Here is a 22860-nt window from a genome sequence, read left to right on the forward strand (position 1 = left end):
GTGGTAATAAACAGCCTATACTGGTATAAAGATAGACTGATGGGATTGAATCAAGAGTTCAAAACAGACCCTCAGATCTTTGGTCAAGTGATTTTTGACAAGCCTATAAAAACAACACAGCTGTGTTGAAACAGCAGATTCAACAAGTGGTGCTGGGAAAACTGGATACCCATGTCTCAAAGAAAGAAAAGGATCCCTATATCACATACCATTGACTTAACTCAAAATTGGTCAAGACCTAAATGTAAAAACCTAGAACCATAACACTCCTAGAAGAAAATGTAGGGAAACAACTTTAAGATCTTGAGGTAGGTGGTGGTTTTTTGGCCCTTACACCCAGAACAGAAGAAATGAAAGAAAAAATAGATAAGTAAAACTTAGGACTTCCTCAAAATGAAACATTTTTGTGTTTCAAACAATTTTTTAAGAATGTGAAAATGCAGACTATTCAAAGGGAGAAAATTTTCAGTAACCACACATCTAACAAGGATATTATTCCATGTTATATAAAGAGATCACTAACTCAAAGACAGAAAAATAACCCAATTTAAAAATGGGTAAAAGACTTGACATTTTTTCAAAGAGGAAATACAAATGACCAAAATATCTTATGAAAAGATACTCAGCATTACTAGCTATTAGGGAAATTCCTATCAAAACCACAATGAGATAACATTTCATGCTTTACAGAATGGCAATTAAAAAATAAAAACAGAGAACTATGGGTGCTGGAAAGGATGTGGAGAAGTTTAAACACTCCTTCACTGTTAATGGGGATTTTTGTAAACGGTTTTGCCTCTGTGGAGGATGATTTGATGGTCCCTCAGGAAGCTAAATATAGAACTTCCCTATGATCCAGCAATTCTACTACAAGGAATATATACAGAAGGACTGAAAACAAGGATAACAGATATTTGCACACCCATGTTCATATTGGTATTACTGACAATTGCTAAAAATGGAAACAGATTAAATGCCAATCAACTGATGAGTAGATAAACAAAATGTGGTATACACATACTGTGGAATAATATTCAGATGTAAAAAGAAATGAAATTTGGATGCATGTGATAACAAGGATGAACCAATGATATTATGTTGAGTGAAATAAGACAGAAACAAAAGGATGAATATTGTATTTTCTCACTGATATGGATTAAATATGATTAGTAAGCTTATGGAGTAAGATTGTAAAGTACAGGTTGGTAGGAGACAATGCTGTTTAAGAAGGGGAAGATGATATTAATGTATGTGAGCATTTAACAAGGTCAGTTATAGGGAAGGGGACTTGGCCCAATGGATAGGGCGTCCACCTACCACATGGGAGGTCCATGGTTCAAACCCTAGGCCTCCTTGACCAGTGTGGAGCTGGCCCATTCACAATGCTGATGCATGCAAGGAGTGCCCTGCCACACAGGGGTGTCCCCCACGCGCAAGGAGTGTGCCCTGTAAGGAGAGCTGCCCAGCGGGAAGGAAAGTGCAGCCTGCCCAAGAATGGCTCCACACATACCGAGAGCTGGCACAACAAGATGAGGCAACAGAAAGAAACACAGATTCCCATGCCGCTGATAAGGATAGAAGCAGTCACAGAAGAACACAGTGAATGGACACAGAGAGCAGACAACTGGTGGGGGGGGGGGGGGGGCGGGGGAAGAAGGGAGAGAAATAAATAAAAAATAAATCTTTACAAAAAAAGATCAATTATAAATATGTTATAATGGATAGAGTTGATACTAGCACATTATAATGACTATAACACCACTGCTTATTTATAACCTGGGATTGTAGTTGAAAGATGTAAAATTAGTTTATTTCAAAGGCTGTGGCAGAACAAACTGAAATTAGGTCTTTTCCATCTCTGGGCCTATAAAAGAACCCTCAACAATTATGAAGCACACAACCTAGTGTCTACATATTCTCCTTCCGGCTAGCTGGTCAGAAACTATCTAATTATTAAAATCGTCAGTAGCATCATTAGCCCACTCACTGTCCAAAAGGCCCAAGAAATGGAATTCCTTTTCATTCTGGCTAATATTCAAAATAAGAACAATATCACTACTCTTACTACTACTACTAATAACGATGACCCTTCACCAACTATTTTATTAAATAACACTCACCAAAAAAGACCACCATCCTCTTTCAGGAAGCTGACAGGTGGGCAGGCGGTAGGGCTCCATCTGGAAAGCTTGCTGAGCACCCGGAGGAAGGACAGGGTCACAGGGCAGGGCCAGGCAGGGCACCAGATCTAAGGGCGGCCCCACGGCGGAGCTACGTGATCAGATGGGAAGAGAACCACCCTTGAACCCTGAGCACTGCCGGGCCGTGTTCCGTCCACCCGGGCTTGGACCGCGGCCCAGGAGAGCCCGAGCTTAGAGCAAGCCCCAGCACCGAGCCGCGGGCGCCGGCTCTGCCCTGAGCCGGGAGCAGGGGAGGCTGGAACCAGGGACGGCGCCCGCGGACCTGGCCTCCCGCCGCCTCCGGAGGGGAGAGTGGGTCTGGGGGCCCAGCGCCCGCCCTCCCTCCAGCCGAGCCGGGGCGGGCGGGACAGCCCCGAGGGACGGGAGGGTCGCTGTTGCAGGGCCCAGCCGAGGGCGCGACCTCAGCGACCCCTGGCCTCGCGGTCTGCAGGGCGCTCGTCCTCCTCCCTCCGCAGCTTGGATGGAAGGAGCTGGGGCTGCTCGAGCAGCTTCTGAGCCTCCTCCTGGTCGGAGCGCGGCGCCATCCCCACGGCGGGACGAGAAGCCCCGGACAGCTAAGGCGGCGGACTGAGCACGGGCCTCCGTGAAGGCACCTGGCGCCGCCGGGGCTGCGGGAGGACTCAGCCCAGGAAGCGGCGGCGGCGGCGGTGGCGGCGGCGGAGATTATTGCAGCCCGGACCTGTCCCGCCTCCTCGCCCCGCCTGCCCCGCACGCAGGGCAGGAGCCTGCGGGAGAAGGGGGAGTCATTTTCGTACCTTTCTTAACACTGGAGAAATAATTGAGTTTGTTTTTAGGATTAAATAAGCGTGACTGGACACAATTTTTTAGACGAATGCTTCCATAAATTGGTTAAGCCTTTTGTCTATTATTTCATGTTTTGAATTTGAGATAAAGTGAGAACAGAAATCAGTGAGCGAGTTGATGTAGCTCAAGTGGTTCCACTCCTGCTTCCCCAGTATGAGCTTGAGGGCTTAATCGCTGGTATCTCTTTAAAAACTTCAATGGTGGAGGTGTGACGTCATCAACACAGCGACGGAAGCCGTACCCTAAAAAAACCTCGGCTGATACTCTGGAGAATGATAGAGATTGGAGAAGGACTCCACAGTTTCCGAACTGACGAAAGAGGGGAAATATCAGGTAGGAAACTTCCATCCAGGACCTACAGGTCCTCTTCCCTTCCCTCCTAACGGGTTCCGTTCAAAGCTTGGGAGTTCCCCAGAGGCGGCGAGCAGCCTGGATCGCTCTCACCAGGGAAACAGGTTTTAGAGGAACTAACAGCAGTGAGTTAGAACCCCACGCTTATCCAGGTACAGAGACAGAAGGCCACGGAGACCCAGTGCTGAAAACAAGCTGCTGAGGAATGCTGAAAACAGAAGGGCCTCATTTTAGCGGGTGGGGAGTAAAATCGCAGCAGGATGGCTGTGACTGAGTGGTGCACTCAGTCCAGTTGCTGTTGGAATTCATTATATGAAGAATGGACATTTTGGGGTCCCTATCTTTCTGGAATTGCCCTGTTTGACTCTCAGAGGCAGGATAATCTAGTAGGGAAGAAACTTTTGGCAGAAAAGCCTCACAAAAAGAAAATGGAGAGTCCCAGAAATGAAAATTGTAAGGAAAATGGAGCAGTGAATGAGGAAGAAAATTTAAACAAATCATAGGAGCTAGGGACAGATATCTGCACAAAAAGTAATAGGACAGATCGAGATTCCTGGAGAAGGAGGAGAGGAAATAACTTTGGCAAGTTATGGCAGGTTGTTACGTTTTTAGGTTCTGGGGAAAGGACCATTTAAAAGAGAAACTAAGTTAAGCTTCAGTTTGCTGAGTAGGGCTTAGCATGAAAGACTCCAACCAGGGCCTACATAATTTATTTAACAATTTCCCCCAGTTTGATTTGGCTCTCAGCCATTGAGAGCTGTGATCAAAATGTAAGATTTTGAGCCCATTTTCAGTACTGCCTAAGGTCTTGGAGTAGTACTTTCAGGTTGTTTTCATGTTGGGCTCATAGATGGTTGTAATGCCAGTTTTTCCACAATCATCATTTTTACAATATCCCAGACATAAAGAAATCACAAGTGGTTGGGGACACACTTTCAAAACCCTTGAGAGAAAACAGTATACTAGGGAGACTATAATGAGTACTAGAGTGATAAAAAGCCCAACTGCCTACATCATAGTATACTCCTAAGCTAAGAACCCATGATTTGACCTAACTGAAACCAATGTGATCAAATCAGGGCCTTAAGGAAGGCCTTACCTGTTTAAATGGTGGTCTATTTACTTCATGCAGTTGTGCCTCAACTTTCCCAGAAGTGTGTAACCAGGTACAACAGGTGATGTTGGCAATGGCAAAAATTCCTCCTTGTTTCAGCTAATAAGTAACAAGTCTGGCAATTCTGTTGTCTAAAATAAGTTTAATAAATCTAATGACTTGCTGTGCAGCTATAGCTCTAGTAGTAGATTTAGTAATTTCTCCTATTGTGATTGAGAAATACCTAATCCTGTTTTCATTTATGTTAACCCCAAGCCAAGGTAGCAGCAATCTGCCAAAAGAGGCAAACCCAGAATCATTAAATCCCTGGGTAAATTCTGTTTTGCCTAAGAATGTAGATTGAGAGGAGTAATCCAGTGAGAAGCTTCAGTTTTATTATAAATTCCTAAGGGATTGTGAGGACACCAAGTGCACATTGCCCAGATATTTATCAGCTATTAACATAATTTACTGCCCAGGCAAATATCTGATAAAATTTCCACAATAAAAATATTGCCTGACAAAGCAATATAATTAAGTCAAGGTGATGTTGTTCATATATTCATTACTAGGAATACTATCATTTGTCCTTAGTATCCAAGGGTCTGTGGTATTGAGAGTTCAAGTGAAGCGCTGACCAAAATTTGTGTTCTGACTCTTTTGCAGATTCAGTACCTTAAACCTGATAGTGGACATGCAATGTTAAGGTAATTTGTCGTTTGTGTAGGCATGTGAACTATTATAGTAAGTTTTTTTCTAAACTCTTCTATGATATCTTTATAATTCTCTTAACCAGTTATATCTATAGTGTGATTGATACTGAGAAAAAAACAGGTTCTTTCCTTCCGATACACTTTAAAAACCAATTCCTGAGATTTTGTGGTTCCAAGTGAGAAAATTTTTTTCCTAGGATAAGAAAGAGATCATTGGTCTAGCAGTGGTCCAAAAATCTACCTCTTTGGTCGTGCAGATTTCAGGGTTTTTATGGATTCAAACAGGGAAAGGTAGAGTGGTTACAATCTCAATAGTAAATATACAAAAGCTAAATGTATGTAAGGTTACTCTGGAATAAACACCACAACAGTAAGTATACACAAGGGTGAGAATAATTTTGAAATAACCATAAACAAAGATAAAGTCAGATTGGAATAACCATCACAATAGTAAGTATACACAAGGGTGAGCCTAGTTTGCAACAACCGTAAAGTAGGGTGAGGTTGACCTAGCCAGTTTCAATAATTTCAGGTACTAGCTTTGGGTTATTCTATAATATATTGATAAAATAAGGAAAAAAGCATCTATACTTTTTCAGTAATCATAAACTTTTGTTAACTCAATTTTTTGTTACAATGTTATAGATCCAAGAAAGCTTAAAGCAGAGTAAAGAAGACCTTGGGTCTAGTATTCATACTTGATATAAAATATATGGTGCTGTCTGACCCAAAGAGACTAAAGCATTTGTGATAAGAAATAAATTTGTTTTGGGTAGAACTATGGTGTCCCTTGCAATGTACATAGATCAGGATTTATGTTGACAATTCCAACAGCCTGTAAGGTTACCTTCCTTTGAAATGTCCTTGGAGAAGCAGACAATGGCATTGTCTTCCAGGCTAGTACAGAGACAAAGCATAGGGAAATATAAAGATTTTATGCTTTGTAATTATTAGTAGGGTAGAGTTTATGTGAGGAATTGTTCGTTAGGCCTTGATCTGTCACCTTGGGATTAACTAGTCTACTTTGTGACATTTTCTACTTCCCTTCTTGCCTTGTATGATTTTTAAGTCTTCATAATTTGTCCAGGAGTCTGATGGAAATTTTTTTAGTTGAGTAATATGGACCCATGGATCAGTACCCTGTAATTAAGTTGCATTATTAGAAGTTAGGAGTATGTGGCAGGGTTCCTTTTAATGAGGATTTAGGACTGTCTTTTTTCTGTGTCGTTTCTAGTAGACCCATTATCGGTTAATGGAGTCATATGGGGCAAGAAAGGTGTCCTTTACTTGTTGAATATGATCTTTGGCATAAGGCATTAAGTATTTGCAAATTGGGTCATGCCATGATGTGACAATAAGCAATCATTTCTTAATTTATTCTCAGAGATAAGTCTGCTAGGAACAATTTCATATGGGGAGAATCTGAGTTTCCTGGAAGGAATGCTGTGAATAAACAGAGGACCAAAGGTAAAATTTTGGGCCAGGAAAGGCTAGGTTCTTTAGTTAATTTAGACAGGATTGGTTAAGGTTTATAATTACAACTGTTTTATTAGTGGCTGTTTTTGTGTGAAAATATGCAAGTACCTTTTCTAAAATTTCAGGCGCAGTCCTTTTTGTGTAAGCTTTTATCTTAATGATGGCAATAGTAGGTGGGAGTAAATTGGTAGAAGGAGATAATTTACTGGTCCTCAATTTTCAAGTGGCATACCAGAAGAAATAAGGAACCCTCTTTGCTTTCATAGCATGCTAAAATCACTATAGATCAGGGGTTCTTAGCCAGGGGAAAGATTTCAGGGGTCTGTGAGCTTGAATTGAAAATTTTAATTTAAATACATGCTGATGTTGATTGTCATATCTGCCACTACCTTCTGAGAATGGATCCATGGTTTTCACCTGACTGGCAAAGTGGACAATGGAAAAAAGAGCCCCTGCTCTAGATGTTAACAGAATGTCCTTCTGATAGAAAGCAGGGTTGGGTAAGAACACAGAGTTCATCTTTTTTGGTGGAAGGAAAATATGGATGGCTACCTTATTCAATCTGTATGCAGTATAACCTGTCTGGAATGTACCATTAATAGTTCTTGTGTAAGAAGCACTAACAAATAGAATGACATCTGGGTGGATCATGAGGACATGTATAGAGTCATTAATTTTGAAGTTACTAGATTACAGCCATGGGATATCCCCTCATTGGATAAAAACAGCAGGGTCAATAACATTCCAGCATTTTAGGTGAAGGTTAAGAGGTGAAGTAGAAGGATCACATTAAGAATTCAGTTTTCTGGAGGAAAAATGTTAAGCCTGCTCAGAGTTAAGTTTGCTGAGGCTATAATTAGTTTGTCAGTTTCTGCTGACTCTTTAACACAATTTAGATAAGAACACACAGGTGCATCAAGGTGGAGGCTATAATATGCAATAGATTTGGAGTTGCCTCTGTGTTCTTCAGTTAAGATCCCTAAAACTTGGTTATATTAGTATTTACTCCAATTATTTTTTGTTAATAAGGAGAATAGATCCTGGTTGAATCTATGAAAATAAATATAGTACCATAAATTTAAGAACATTCAGTAACAGTTTTCAAATTCTGAAGGGGTCAGACAAGTTGATAAAGATGAATGTTTTTCAAATTATAAATGGCTTAATTCAGTAAGAGTACCTTGTATCTAGAAAATAGAATGATAAAATATTAGTAATAATCCAAAGAAAACTATGATCATTCTTTATCAGTTCATTTAGCCCTAAGTAATTAATCTGTGTTTCATTAGATCTTCTGTTATCAATCTCAAGAATTTATCAGAGTCTTCAATGAAATTCTGGAGATCTTGACTCAGTAGAGTGGTATGCTGTCATAGTTATTTAAGGGATGTCATTAAAGCTGATGGATCAGAAAACTTGGCATGGTCTTTCACATAGATCTCTGAGACACCCCTTAAGTTGAAGATGAAGTGCACTGATGGGTAGCAAAAGAATAAAAACTAACTGTAGATGACAGAACTTAAAATATCCATGGTTAACTTATTGCTCATTTACAAAAGTGAAAAATCAGATAATTGACCACAAAACATTATTTTAAGAACAACTGAAATTATGACCAATAATATTGCTGTCTAATATTAGTCTTAGTACTTGGACAAGTCATAGATGCTGAGTATATTGACAATCTCTAAGAGCTTTATATAATTTCCAAATATTTATATTAATAACATCTTATCCTATAATTTAGCCAACAGAAAGTTACAAAATCATTTTAAATTTAATACTTCCTATGCAACCGATAACATATCAAATAAAACTAACTAGTTTTTTTTTTTTTCCTTTTTTTTTTTTTTATTGACTTTGTAATAATATTACATTAAAAATATATATGTGAGCTCCCATTCAACCCCACCCCCCCACCCCCCCTCTCCCCCCCCAACACCACTCGTTCCCATCATCATGACACATCCATTGGATTTGGTAAGTACATCTTTGGGCACCTCTGCACCTCATAGACAATGGTCCACATCATGGCCCATACTCTCCTCCATTCCATCCAGTGGGCCCTGTGAGGATCCATGATGTCCGGTGATCACCCCCGAGGCGCCATCCAGGGCAGCTCCACGTCCCAAATACGCCCCCACCTCTCATCTCTTCCTGCCCTTCCCCATACCCATCGTCCACCATGTCCACTTTTCCCAATCCAATGCCACCTCTTCTATGTGGACATTGGATTGGTTGTGTCCATTGCACCTCTATGTCAAGAGGAGGCTCAGATTCCACATGGATGCTGGCTGCCATCCTCCCATTTTCAGTTGTAATCACTCTAGGCTCCATGGTGTGGTGATTGTCCTTCTTCAACTCCATCTTAGCTGAGTGTGGTAAGTCCAATAAATCAGATTGTAGGTGCTGGAGTCTGTTGAGGCTCAGGACCTGGCTATCACATTATCAGTCCAGAGATTCAAATAAAACTAACTAGTTTATCACTTCTCTTTTTACAAGGTGAAAGAGAAAAATCCTTTGTGATTTTCCAAAGACCCTCTTGGAAATCCCAATGACAGTTTGAGGTCAAGAAGATATTATATATGGTTCAATTTTTGGAGGGAAACTCAGAAGTTGTCTAGTTTTAGCATTTTAATAAATAGGACCATGGGAAACTGTGAAACAATGTTTAGTTCCTTACTTAATAAAAGTGGCAATGAAATATTTTAAAAATAAAGAGGGGCAATAGCATGGTAGTAAAAAAGTACTTTATTTGTAAATTAAGAAGACATTTTCTAAAGCAATTAAATGATGTTTATAAAAAGGATATAAAGCCCAGGAGATTTTTCTGAAAAGATAGTCTTTCCCTCTAAGCAGTTTACCGAGATGTTTTAAATTAGAAAAATCTTTTATTAATTCTTACTAAGAGTAGACCAATAATCCAAGGATACTTTGTCATTGTAAAGGAAAGAAAATCAGATACTAGTTTTGCATGAAGATGCTGTCAAAGAAAACTCTTAAATATCTTATAAACCTATCAAATCTTAACCACCAGTGACAATGATGGATAAAATTCCTTTTCTGAAAACCTACAATTTTCTATATTCAGATTGTCCTGCATATTCCTTTTTATCATTCTGTAAAAACCTCTCATTTTACTTGTAGACAAAACTATTTTCCATTGCCTTAAGACACATCCTGCATACCTTACATATTTGTTATCAAAACAGTTGCCATTTTTTGATCATCTTAAGGATCTACTAGATAATATGCTATATTATTTTATTAGAACTCTGCATAAAATTAGGAAGGACACACCAAACTAGAATAAAATTGTAGGCTTATATTTTACTTAGGATTGATGTTGTCAAAGACATGGTTATTTTTTATTTTTATTTTTATTCAATCAATTCTTTTTGCCCAGGCTTTACCTGAATTATGTGAAATTTAATTTTTAAAAGAAATTTGGATTTCTATGCATTCTCTGTTTTCACTGGAACTATTAGAAGTTTGTTTTTCTTAATTTCTGGAACTATAGCCATACTAATTTAAATATGTGCTTGTTTATCTTTAAGCCAACTTGACTAGAGCTCTTTAAAGGAATTTTCCAAGTTAACTTTGGTAATAACATTCAGAGGTAAGAAAATGTCATACATCAAATATACAGACACAAGTGGAGAGCTTATAGTTTCAGTTAAAACTAATTTAGCTATTTGTCAGACACAAAAACATAGAAATAAAAAAATTATAGATACCCTCTGAGCTTATACTTTCTCATTTGTCTTTTGGAGTCCTTTATTTTTTTAAAGATTTATTTATTTTTTTAAAATTATTTATCTCCTCTTCTCCCCCTGCCCCACCCCAGTTGTCTGTTCTCTGTGTCCATTTTGCTGCGTGTTCTTCTTTTTGTCCGCTTCTGTTGTCAGCGGCACAGGAATCTGTGTTTCTTTTTGTTATGTCATCTTGCTGTGCCAGCTCTCTGTGTGTGCAGCGCCATTCTTGGGCAGACTGCACTTTCTTTTGCTCTGGGCGGCTCTCCTTATGGGGCGCACTCCTTGGGCATAGGGCTCCCCTACGTGGGGGACACCCCTACATGGCAGGGCACTCCTTGTGCGCATCAGCACTGTGCATCGGCCACCTCCACACGGGTCACGGAGGCCCGGGGCTTGAACCATGGACCTCCCATGTGATAGACGGATGCCCTATCCACTGGGCCAAGTCCACTTCCCTGGAGTCCTTTAATGAAGCTTTTTTCTTGCATTATTTTAGTAAATTCTGAGTAGTAAATAAATTAGGCCTTCCATTTAGCTGTTTCATTTTGGAGCTCTCTTTCTAGAGTGATAAGTATTTTGTCTAATTGGATATTGCCCAAAATGGTCATAGAAATTCCAGATTGTCTTTGGTGAGATTTTTTAAAAAATTATTTATAAGTGTTACCTCTGGGATGACCTCCCAACTCATTTTTTTATCCACCCCCCCCCCTTGCAAAATTGCATGCTGTCTGCTCTCTGTGTCCATTCACTGTGCATTCTTCTGTGTCTATATTTTTTATTTCCCCTTCCCACCCCCCTTGCAGCTTGCTTGCTGCCTGCTCTCTGTTTTCGTTCATTGTGCGCTCTTCTGCACTTTTGCTTGTTTCCCTTTTTGTTGGTCACCTTGCTGAATTGGCCCTCTGCAGGGCTTGCAGGCCAGTGGTCTTGCGGGCTGGGCAGTTCTTTGCAGCATACAGGTGAGCCTGCCTTCACAAGGAGGCCCCAGGATGTGAACCCAGGGCCTCCCATATGGTAGACGGAAGCCCAAGTGATTGAGCCACAGCAGCTTCCCCCATCTTTGGTGAGATTTTGCCATTTTGTTAGACTGATAAAGCTTCCAGCCCCATAATTTTTAATTTTTAAAGAATCTTTAGATTATATAAATCTATATTACATAAAAATATAGGGAATTCCCATATGTTCCACTCCCTCCCCCATCACAATATCCCACATTAACAACATCCTACATAAGTGTGGTACATTTGTTTTAATTTATGGACATGTATTAAAGCATTGCCACTAACTGTGGATTATAATTTAAAGTATAGTTTATACTCTGTAGGGCACAATTTTACAAGTTATGACAAAATATATAATGGCCTGTATCTGTCATTCATTGCAGTGTCATTCAGGACAAGGTCTTTTTTCAGGTGCATTGCTAATTGTTGCTTAGTAATAATCCCTCAGTGCCAGGAAGGCTTCCCCAAGAGTCATGTTCCATGTTGTGGGGTAGGCAGTGTGTTCATATACTGAGTTTGGCTTAGAGAGATGCCACATTTGAACAACAAGGACACCTTCAGGAGGTAACTCTTAAGCAACAACCCAGAGTGCAGAGAATCAAATTTTAGATAAGCATGAGGATCCCATCTTTATCATTTCACTTCTTATCTTGTGTACAGGACAAAGAAATCAGTAGCAGACATGAAACTGGTCTGTACAAACTGTACAAAATGGCATCTTTTCTTTCTTATTGTCTCCTTTGGATCCTCTCCTCTTAGCCAAAACTGCCAAAAAAAAACCCACACAAAAATATCAAAAAACTAATTTTATGGAACACGTAGATTTTTTAAGCATTTCGTGGGTCAGACAACATACAATCCTAAAAGGGAAGGGAGCTTAGAATAGGGAGAGCAAAAATACTTCTGTAAATAGAACAGGGTAGTGTTAAAGAAAATAATCTTATTGCTTGACACAGGATAGTTTTCCTTATTTGGCCTAGTCTTAGAGGAGCTAAGTTACAGAAGAAAAAGTGAGCTGTTTAGTTATGATTGCTTGCTCTCAGGCCTCAGATTGTGGGATAAGAGCAGTTACAGAAACAGGGACTTAGTTAAGCTTTGGTTTGCTGACCTGGGGCTTCAAATGAGGGACTCAGGCCTATATAACTTATGTATCATCTCACAGACTTTCATTACTTATTGTTTTGATAAGAAAAATCCTATTTTCTCAAAATAGACTAATTTCCAGTTATTCAACAAAGCATATATGAAAGTACCATACCCTGAAAAAACAAACTATCTTTTAAGAGCGTATGGACCCACCATACAAATGTTTTATATAATAGGATGTTGGAAAACCTCAAAAATATGAAAGGGGTTACCAATATTCCCTATTCAAGAGGAAATAAAACCAGAAAATAATGAGAAACATGGAAAATATAATCTATGCACTGAAAATTAAGGGGGAAAACTCTTATAAATAACATTGGCACAAATAATAAAGTACATTATGAAAATAATAATAGTTGAATACATTATGTAAATTTACTAGAGTCACAAATTTGAACCAATATTCCTGAGATTATTATTTGGTCTTGTATTTATTGTGTAAAATACGTACGTAAATTAAAATAAATGATTAAAAGTCAAAAGAAATAAAATTAAACACTATTGGGTGGAGATGTAGGAATTAATAGAAAAACAAAAAATAATTCATTTATAAATGGAAAAAATAGAGGAAATATCTAAGATTCAGGTGAACATTCCTAATAGTTTTTTTTTTTACAATGAAGATAGTGTTCTGTGTCTGCACAGTCCATTACAGAAGCCACTAGCCACATGTAGCTTTTGGCTACTCAAAATTTGTTTAGTGCTTCTAAAGCACTGAATTTTTAATGTTATTTAAATTTGATTAAATTTAATAGTCACATATGCTTATGGCTTACAGTATTAAACAAAAGATCTAGAATCTTGGACAACACAATTAAAAGTAAAGAAATAGATTTTAAAAAATGAATAAGGGACTCAAATAGTCAAAAATAGTATTTGGGAATGGTGAGGCAAAAGTAGATACAATAAAAATGGAAGATGTCTTGGAATTTAAAAAGTGCATATCCTCAGGACATATAAAAGTGCTAGTAAATGTGACCTGCTCACATCTGTTGTTTTCATAATTTACCAGAACTGTAAAATTTTAAGAAATGGTGAGTTCAACTAGGTTCTGAGCAGCACTTTCCTCTCTTCCCAATAAGAGGAAATTATGTGAACATTATAGTACATATAGTACATAAAGTGCAGGACTTAATTTTATTACCATTTCATTCATAGTTGAATCATACAGACATTTGGGAGGAATTCAAGGATTTCTTTTTAATTTGCCATTTTTATTTTATTTTACAATGAATATGGTATCATTTATGTGTAAAAATAAGTGAAAAATAAAGGTTCATTAACATAACATTGTTTATATTCATATTTATACAATGCAATATATATGCTTTGTATTCTAGAGAAAATTGGTTTTCTTTGAATAAAATCTCATGACCTTTCTGCACTTGACCTTATCAGTACAATTTTTATTGAGGTGAAATTCACATAACATAAAATTAACCATTTTAAAAGTACAGTCAGTGACATTTGGTACATTCACCACGTTGTGTATCAGCTTTATCTAATTTAGAAAATTTTATCAACTTCAGAGGAAATCTCATACACACAAAAGAAGTTATTACATATTCCTCACCCCCGCTCAATCCCTGTCAACCATTAATCATCTTTCTGTCTCTATTGATTTGCCTATTCTGGATATTGAATATAAATGGAATCTTTTTAAAATGTGACCTTTTGTTTCTGACCATATTTTGAAAACACTTAGCATGATTTCATGTCTTTTCCATGGTACAGCTTTTACCATTACTTCATTCCATTTTATGGCTGAACAAAATTCCAGTAAATGGATATTGCACATTTTGGTTATCAATTTATTAGGTGATAGAAATTTGGGTTGTGTTTGCCTGTTATTGTAAATAATGCTAATACAAACATTTGTACACAATTACTTAAATATCTTTCTTCAGTTTTGGGGGGTACATATCAAGGAAGAGATCTGCTAGATCATCAGCAAATTCTTTGTATATCTTACTGAGGAATATATAAATATTTTCCAAGTGGTTGTACCATTGTACATACCTACCAGGTTTGTGCAAGGATTCCAGTTTCTCTGCATCCTCACCAACAGAAATATTTTAGATTTTCAAAATAGTATAACCATCCCAGCAGGTTTGAAGTGATGTTACATTTTGGTGTTGATTCCAAACCCCTAATAAACTAAAGATGTTAAGCATTGGTTAATGTGTTTGTTATCCAATTGCTTATATTCCTTAAGAAAATGTCTACTCAAATATTTGCCCATTTTTAATTTTTTATCTTTATGTTAAAGGCAAGGGGTTTTTAAAAATATATGCATTCTGGATATAAGGCCCTTCTCAGATACAATTGGAAATTATTTTTCCTTTATGTAGATTATCTTTTCATTTTCTTCATAGGGTTTCCTTTGATTAAAAATTTTTTAATTTCTGTGAAAAACTTTTGTTTCTAGTGATTTTATTGTCACATCTATGCATCAATTGCCACATGCAAAATAATGAAGAATTACCCTTATCTTTATTGGTAAGTGTTATTATTTTGCTTTTACACTTACCTCTCTAAATAACAATTAATTGTAAATATTTTAATGTAAGGATCAAAATTCATGCTTTGCATGTGCATATCCAGTTGTTCTATCACCATATGATGAAGCCACTGTTCTTTCCTGGATGTGAGACCTTGAAACCATGTATGTTGAAAATAAATTGTGTATATATATATATATATACACACACACACACAGAGATTTATTTATATATATAAATTTTTATATATTTACATACATTAATACATATACATAGGTTTATTTCTGAAGTCTCAATTATATTCCGTTATTTTAGATGTTTACCATTATGCCAGTATCACACTATTTTAATAAATGTAGATTTGTATTATATTTTGAAATATAGAATTTGATATCTTCTACTTTTGTTCTTTTTCAGTATAATTTTATCTATTAAAGTCTCTATAGTTCCATGATTTCAAGGGTGAGCTCTTGCATTTATTTTTTTTAAACAGATTACCTTTTGACACATATTAATAAAGCATAAAATTCTTCTGAAGTGTATAATCAGTGGTATTTGGTATAATCACATAGTTGAGTATTCATCACATCCACCATTCTTAGAGCATTTTCATTGTGGGGGGAAGAATTTCCTTGTTTGTTTCTTTGTTTTTTGTTTATTATTATATTTAATTTTTAAATGGGTTATGAGAGTATGTTTTGGGGGTAGAATTGCCACCTTAACTATATTAAATCTGCCATTCCATTAAATGGGATGTCTTTCCATTTATTTAGATCCTCTTTAATTTCTTTCAGCAACATTTTATAGATGCTGTACTAATCTTACATACCTTGGTTAAAATTATTCATAGCAATTTTATTATTTTTGATGCCTCTGAATATTAATCTTTTCTTAATTTTCTTTTTGAATTCCTCACAATTTGTTTGCCTAAATATAGCTGATTTCTACATGTTAATTTTTTATGCTGCAACTTTATTGCATTTACTTATTAGCTCTAATAGGTTGTGTGTGCATGAGTGTAAATAGATGTGTTTGTATGGCTGCTATAGGATTTTTCTACATACAAGATCATGTCATCTCAAAATAGAGATAAATTTAATTCTTGTTCTAAAATTATATTTATTAGGGTTGTGAAATTACAAAACTATCATGAACATGTGTGGAATTACCATACAGCAACCATCCGTTAACAAACTACATTTTTGTGGAACATTTGTTACACATTTTGAGATAATGTCATGAGACTATTACAACTAACTGTGGTCTATAGTATTCATTTTGTATATTTTTTCCATCCCCTGTTATGAATACTGTACATCTTTGCAGTGATAAAAAAATATTACAGAATTACTGTTAACAGTAGTTCATAGGTTACATTAATTGTGTTTTTCCCATGCTTCTCCACATTCTTACAACCTTGCAATAAGGATGTACATTTGTTGTATTTCATGGAAGGACATTTTGCATTTGTGCTATTAACCACAATTCTCATCCACCTCTGGGTTTACCATGTCATTCAGACCCTAGATTATTCTAGAGCTTTCTTTCAATTCACATTTACATCCTGAGATTACCCTTTTCAGCCTCAATCCCATTTATAGACCATCTGCATTAGTTCTGCTATGTGGTACCATCAACTTTATCCATTTCCACACATTTACAGTCAAGTTAATTAAAACTTGCACATACATTAAACCTCAGTACACCTTCTCAGCCCTCCTCCTAATAACCTTTACTCTAGTTTTTAACTTGAGCCTTTATTCTTCATATTTAATTTATTTTAGCGAGACTGTGCAATATTTGTCCTTTTGTCTTTGGCTTCTTTCACTTAAAATAGTGCCTCAAAGTTCATCCTTGTTATCGTATGTATGCCAATTTCATTTTTTCTGAAAGCAGCATAGAATTTCATCATACCTATATACCACTTTTTTTTTTTTTTTTGCCAGTCATTGGTTGATGGACAAATAGGTTGCTTCCATTTTTTGGCAACTATGAACTTTGGTGTGTGAATGTCTGTTTGCATCACAGTTTTCAGTTTTTCTGAATATATTCCTAGAAGAGGAATTGTTGAATCATATGGCAAATTTATATTTAGCTGCCACAGAGGCTGCACCATTTTACAATCCCACCAACAGTGAAGGAGTGTTCCTATTTCTCCACATTCTTTCCGCCACTTTGTTTCTGTTTTGTGATAAATCCCATTCTCTGCAGTGTAAAATGATATATCATTGTCATTTTGTGTTTCCCTAATATCTAGTGATATTGAGCAGTTTTTCATGTGCTTTTTGGCCATTTGTATTTTCTTTTTTAAAGAAATGCCTGTCTTTTGCCCATTTTAAAAATTGAATTGCTTGTACTTTTGTTGTTGAGTTGTATGATCTCTTTAAATAGAATGGAAATCAAACCCTTATCCTATATGTGGTTTCCAAATATTTTTTCCTGTTGAGTGGGCTGCCTTTTCACTCTCTTGGCAAAGTCCTTTGAATTACAAAGGTGTTTTTTTAAGGTTCAGGAGGTCCCCTTAATCCCATTTTCTTTCATTGTTCATGATTCATTGTAAGGTTACAGAATCCACCTCATATCACCAGGTATTGAAGATGTTTTCCTACATTTTTTTGTGGGAGCTTTATGGTTCTAGCTCTTATATTTATGTCTTTGATCCATTTTTAGTTAATTTTTGTGTAAAGTGTGAGATAGGGATCTGCTTTCTTTCTTTTGGCTATGGGTGTCCAGTTCTCCCAGCACCATTTGTTGAATAGATTATTCTGCCCCTATTGGATGGCTTTAATGCCTTGTCAAAAATCACTTGACCATAGATGCGAGTGTCTGTTTCTGAACCCACCCATTTGGTTCCAGTGGTCTATGTGTCTGTCCTTACACCAGTATTATGCTGTTTTGTTTTGTTTTTTTAACCACTGTGGTTGGGTAGTATGTTTTAAAGTCCAAATTGAAATTCCTCCAATTTCACTTTTAATTTTTAAGTTGTTTCTGGCTATTTGAGGCTTCTTACTCTTCGAGATAAATTTTATAATTGTGTTTTCTATTTGTTTACAAAATACTGATAGAGGTTTTATCAGGATTGAAACTGTATATCAATTTGTGTAGAACTGATAATGATAGTCTTCCAATCCATGAGCATGGAATGTTCTTCCAATTACTTTGGTCTTTTAAAATTTCTTTTAGCAATGTTTTGTAGTTTTCTGAATACAGATGCTCTTCAACCTTGGTTAAGCTTATTCCTAAATATATGATTCTTTTAGATGCTATTCTAAGTGGAATTTTTTTCCTGAATTCCTACTCAGATTGTGCATTAATAGCATACAAAAACACCGCTGGTTTTCACATATTGATCTTGTATCTTGCCACTCTACTGAAACTGTTTATTAGGTCTAGCAGTTTTCTTGTAGCATTTTCAGGATTTTTTAGGTATAAGATCATATCATCTGCAAATAATGAAAATTTTACTTCTTCCTTTCCAATTTGGATGACTTTTATTTCTTTTTAATTGCCTGTTTGCTCTAGCTAGAACATCTAGCACTATATTGAACAACAGTGGTGCCAAGACCTCCTAGTCTTGTTGTGACCTCAGTGGAAAAGTTTTCACTGTTTCACCATTGAATACAATATTAGCTTTGAGTTTTTCATATAAGGCCTTTAATATGTTCAGAAAGTTTCCTTCAATTCCTATTTTTTATAGCCTTTTTATCAGGAAAGATATGCTTTCCTTTGTCAAATGCCTTTTCTACATTAATTGATAAGGTCATTTTATTTTTCTTCTTTGATTTATTAATGTGGTATATTACACTGATTGCTTTTTTTGAGTCGAACCACCTTTGCATGCCTGATATAAAACCCACTTGATCATGAAGAATAATTCTTTTAATGTGTTATTGTATTCAGTTAGCATGTATTTTGTTGAGAATTTTTACATCCATATTCATTAAGGAAATGGCTCTGTAATTTTCTTTTATAATATCTTTATCTGGCTTTGGTATTAGGGTGATATTGGCTTAATAGAATGAGTTCAATAGTGTTCCCTCTTTTTCATTCCTTTGGAAGAACTTGAGTAAGATTGGTATTAAATCTTCTTTGAATGCTTGATAGAACTCACCTGTGAAACCATCTGGTTCTGGGCTTTTCATTTTGAGGATTTGTTTGAGGACTATTTCAAACTCTTGTGATTGGTGATTGGTGTGCTTAGGTTTCCTATTTCTTTAAGGGTCAGTGTAGTTTTTTTGTACATGCCTAGGAATTTGTCCATTTCATCTACATTGTCTAGTTTTTTGGTGTACTCTTGTTCATAGTATCCTCTTTTTAAATAAATCAATTTTATTGGTACATATTAATAAAGCATAAAATTAATCCAAAATGTACAATCATTGGTTTTTGGTATAATCTAATAGTTGTACATTTATCACTTCAATCATTAGAGCATTTTCATTATTTCAATCATAATAAACAGCCATTTCTGGCTATTCTAGCAGAATTATTTATTTATTGTTTTTTTTAAAGATTTATTTATTTATTTATTTATTTCCTCTTCCCCCGCCACCCCAGTTGTCTGTTCTCTGTGTCTATTTGATGCGTCTTCTTTGTCCGCTGTTGTTGTTGTCAGCGGCACGGGAATCCGTGTTTCTTTTTGTTGCGTCATCTTGTTGTGTCAGCTCTCCATGTGTGCGGCACCATTCCTGGGCAGGCTGCACTTGCTTTTGCGCTGGGCAGCTCTCCTTACAGGGTGCACTCCTTGCACGTGGGGCTCCCCTACACGGGGACACCCGTGCGTGGCTCGGCACTCCTTGCACGCTTCAGCACCGCGCACGGGCCAGCTGCACATGGGTCAAGGAGGTCCGGGGTTTGAACCGCGAACCTCCCATGTGGTAGACGGAAGCCCTAACCACTGGGCCAAGTCTGCCGCCCCAGAATTATTTATTTAGTAAGCTGTTTTATTGAGATATTTTCAAATACCATATGATCCATCCAAAGTGTATAATCAGTGGCATTTAGTTTAATCACAATGTTATTCATTCGTCATGATGAAAAGTTATACAATTTAATTACTTCAAATAAAGAGTTCACATCCCTTAGCATTCTTTCCCCAGTCCTTCATAACCATGAATCTAATTTCATCTTTATAAATTTATTTATATTTGCAATTTATGTAAATGGCATCATGCAATATGTTTCACAGTGTATTTAGTTCATAGTAGCACAAGCAATACAGTATTTGCCCTCTTGTGTCTTGCTTGTTTCACCCAACATAAAGTCCTCCAGGTAATTAATCCGTGTTGTCATATGCTTTATGACTTCTTTTCTTCCTACATCTGCATAATATTCCATCATGTGAATATACCACAGTTTGTTAATCCATTCATTGATTGATGGACACCTGGGTTATTTCCAACTTTGGGCAATCATGAATAATGTTGCTATGAACATAGGTGTGCACATGTCTATTCATGTCACTGATCTCAGTTTTTTCTGGGTATATATCCAGTAATAGTATTGAAGGGTCACATGGTGAATCTATATTCATTTTCTTTAGGAATTGCCAAACAGGCCTCCACAGTTAGTGTACCATTCTATGTTCCCACCAACAGTGAATAAGTTTTCTTATTTATTCACATCCCCGCCAGCACTTATAGTTCTCTGTCTTAATAGTGGCCATTCTAATTGGTGTGAAATGATACCTCATTGTAGTTTTGATTTGCATTTCCTTATTCATTACTGATGTTGAACTTTTTTCATGTGTTTTTTTTTTTTTTTGCCATTTGTATTTCTTTGGACAAATATCTATTCAAGTCTTTTACCCATTTTTTAATTGGGTTATTTGTCTTTTTATTGTTGAAATGTAACATCTCATATATAATGGATATTAAACTCTTATCAGACATGTAATTGCCAAATATTTTTCCCATTGAATTGGCTGCATTTTTACCCTTTTAACAAAGTCATTTGAGGTGCAAAATCATTTAATTTTGAGGAGGTCTGATTTATCAAATTTTTGTTGTTGTACATGCTTTGGGTGTAAGGTCCAAGAAACCACCTCCTACTGAAAAGTCTTTAAATATTTCTCTACACTTTCTTCTAGTAGTTTTATGGTCCTGGTTTCTATATTTAGTTCTTTGATCCATTTTGAGTTGATTCTTATCTAGGGAGTGAGGTATAGGTCCTCTTTCATTCTTTTGGTTATAGATATCCATTTCCCCCAGCACCATTTTTGAATAGACTGTTTTGTCCCATTAACATGGACATTGTAGGTTTGTCAAAAATAAGTTGGCCATAGATGTGAGGGTTTCCTTATGAACTCTTAATTCTACTCCACGAACAATGTGTCTATCTTCATTCAGGTACTATGCTGTTTTGACCCCTGTAGCTTTGTTAATATGTTTCAGAGTCAGGTAGTGAAATTCCTCCCATGTCACTCTTTCTTTTTAGCATGCTTTTTACTATTTGGGTGCATTTTCTCATCCAAATGAATTTGGTAATTGCCTTTTCTATTTCTGTAGAGGAGGCTGTTGGAATTTTGATTGGTATTGCATTAAATCTATAAATCTCTTTGTGTAGGATTGGCATCATAATATTTAGTCCTCCAATCCATGAGGACAGAGTCTTTCCATTTGCTTAGGTCTTCCCATTGATTTCTTTTTTTTTTTTTAAAGATTTATTTATTTATTTTTTATTTCTCTCCCTTTCCTCCCCCACCCCGCCACCCCCTGGTTGTCTGCTCTCTGTGTCCATATCAGCGGCACCAGGAATCTGTGTTTCTTTTTGTTGCATCACCTTGTTGTGTCAGCTCTCCCTGTGTGCGACGCCATTCTTAGGCAGGCTGCACTCTCTTTCGTACTGGGTGACTCTCTTTATGGGGTGCATTCCTTGTGCGTGGGGCTCCCCTACACAGGGGACATCCATACGTGGCAAGGCACTCCTTGCGTGCATCAGCACTGTGCATGGGCCAGCTCCACACAGGTCAAGGAGACCTGAAGTTTGAACTGCAGACCTCCCATATGGTAGGTGGACGCCCTATCCATTGGGCCAAGTCTGCTTCCCCATTGATTTCTTTTAACAAATTTTAGTTTTCTTCATATAGATCCTGTACTTCTTTGGTTTAATTGACTCCTAGGTACTTGAATATTTTTGTTGCTATTATAAGTGGAATTTTCCTGCAATTTCTTTCTCAGATTGTTTAATACTGGTGTATAAAAACATTACTGATTTTTGCATGTTGATTTTGTATCCTGCCATTTTGCTGAACTCATTTATTAGCTCAAGTAGCTTTATCATAGACTTTTCAAAATTTTCTAAATACAGGTTCATGTCCACAAATAGAGTTTTACTTCCTCTTTCCTTTTTGGATGCCTTTAATTTTTTCACATCTAATTCCTCTTCTGGTACCATGTGGAATAATAACGACAGTGGCCATCCTTGTATTGTTCCCAATTTTAGAGGGAAAGATTTCAACCATTCCCCACTAAGTATAATGTTGGCCGTGGGTTTTCATATATGGTTTTTACCATATTGAGGAATTTTCCTTCTATTCCTATCTTTGAATTGTTTTTATCAAGAAAGTGTGCTGGATATTGTCACATGTCTTTTCTGTACTGATTGAAATGATCATCTGGGTTTTTTCCCTTCAATTTTTTTCCTTCAATTTGTTAATGTGGTGTATTATGTACATTAATGTGGTATATTTATGTACATAAATTAACTTGGTCATGATGTACAAGTCTTTTAATGTGCTGTTGAATTTAACAGTATTTTGTGGAGAATTCTTTAGCATCTATGTTCATTAGAGAAATTGGTCTGTAATTTTCTTTTCTTATAG

General features: G+C 36.7%; 1 protein-coding gene and 1 long non-coding RNA gene across 15 annotated transcripts in view; one reads left to right on the top strand and one right to left on the bottom strand.

The window, feature by feature from the left end:
* The window catches only part of LOC101413885 (uncharacterized), a 31380-nt gene extending 28919 nt beyond the window's left edge, over positions 1 to 2461 (bottom strand). The window contains exon 1 of the long non-coding RNA XR_011650192.1: positions 2121 to 2461. This is a non-coding gene — a long non-coding RNA (uncharacterized lncRNA). The remainder of the gene's footprint in view (positions 1 to 2120) is intronic.
* The window catches only part of LOC101411702 (zinc finger protein 596-like), a 114784-nt gene continuing 94362 nt past the window's right edge, over positions 2439 to 22860 (top strand). For 13 of the 14 annotated variants that reach the window (XM_058307724.2, XM_058307712.2, XM_058307723.2 and 10 more), the window contains exons 1-2: positions 2655 to 3338; positions 5116 to 5156. The gene's annotated coding sequence lies outside the window, so the exon portion shown is untranslated. Of the gene's footprint in view, positions 3339 to 5115; positions 5157 to 22860 lie in introns of all 14 variants that reach the window. The other variant, XM_058307713.2, reaches the window with a different exon arrangement.

This window comes from Dasypus novemcinctus, chromosome 12 (genome assembly GCF_030445035.2).
Source record: "Dasypus novemcinctus isolate mDasNov1 chromosome 12, mDasNov1.1.hap2, whole genome shotgun sequence".
In the NCBI taxonomy this organism is placed as follows: domain Eukaryota; kingdom Metazoa; phylum Chordata; class Mammalia; order Cingulata; family Dasypodidae; genus Dasypus; species Dasypus novemcinctus.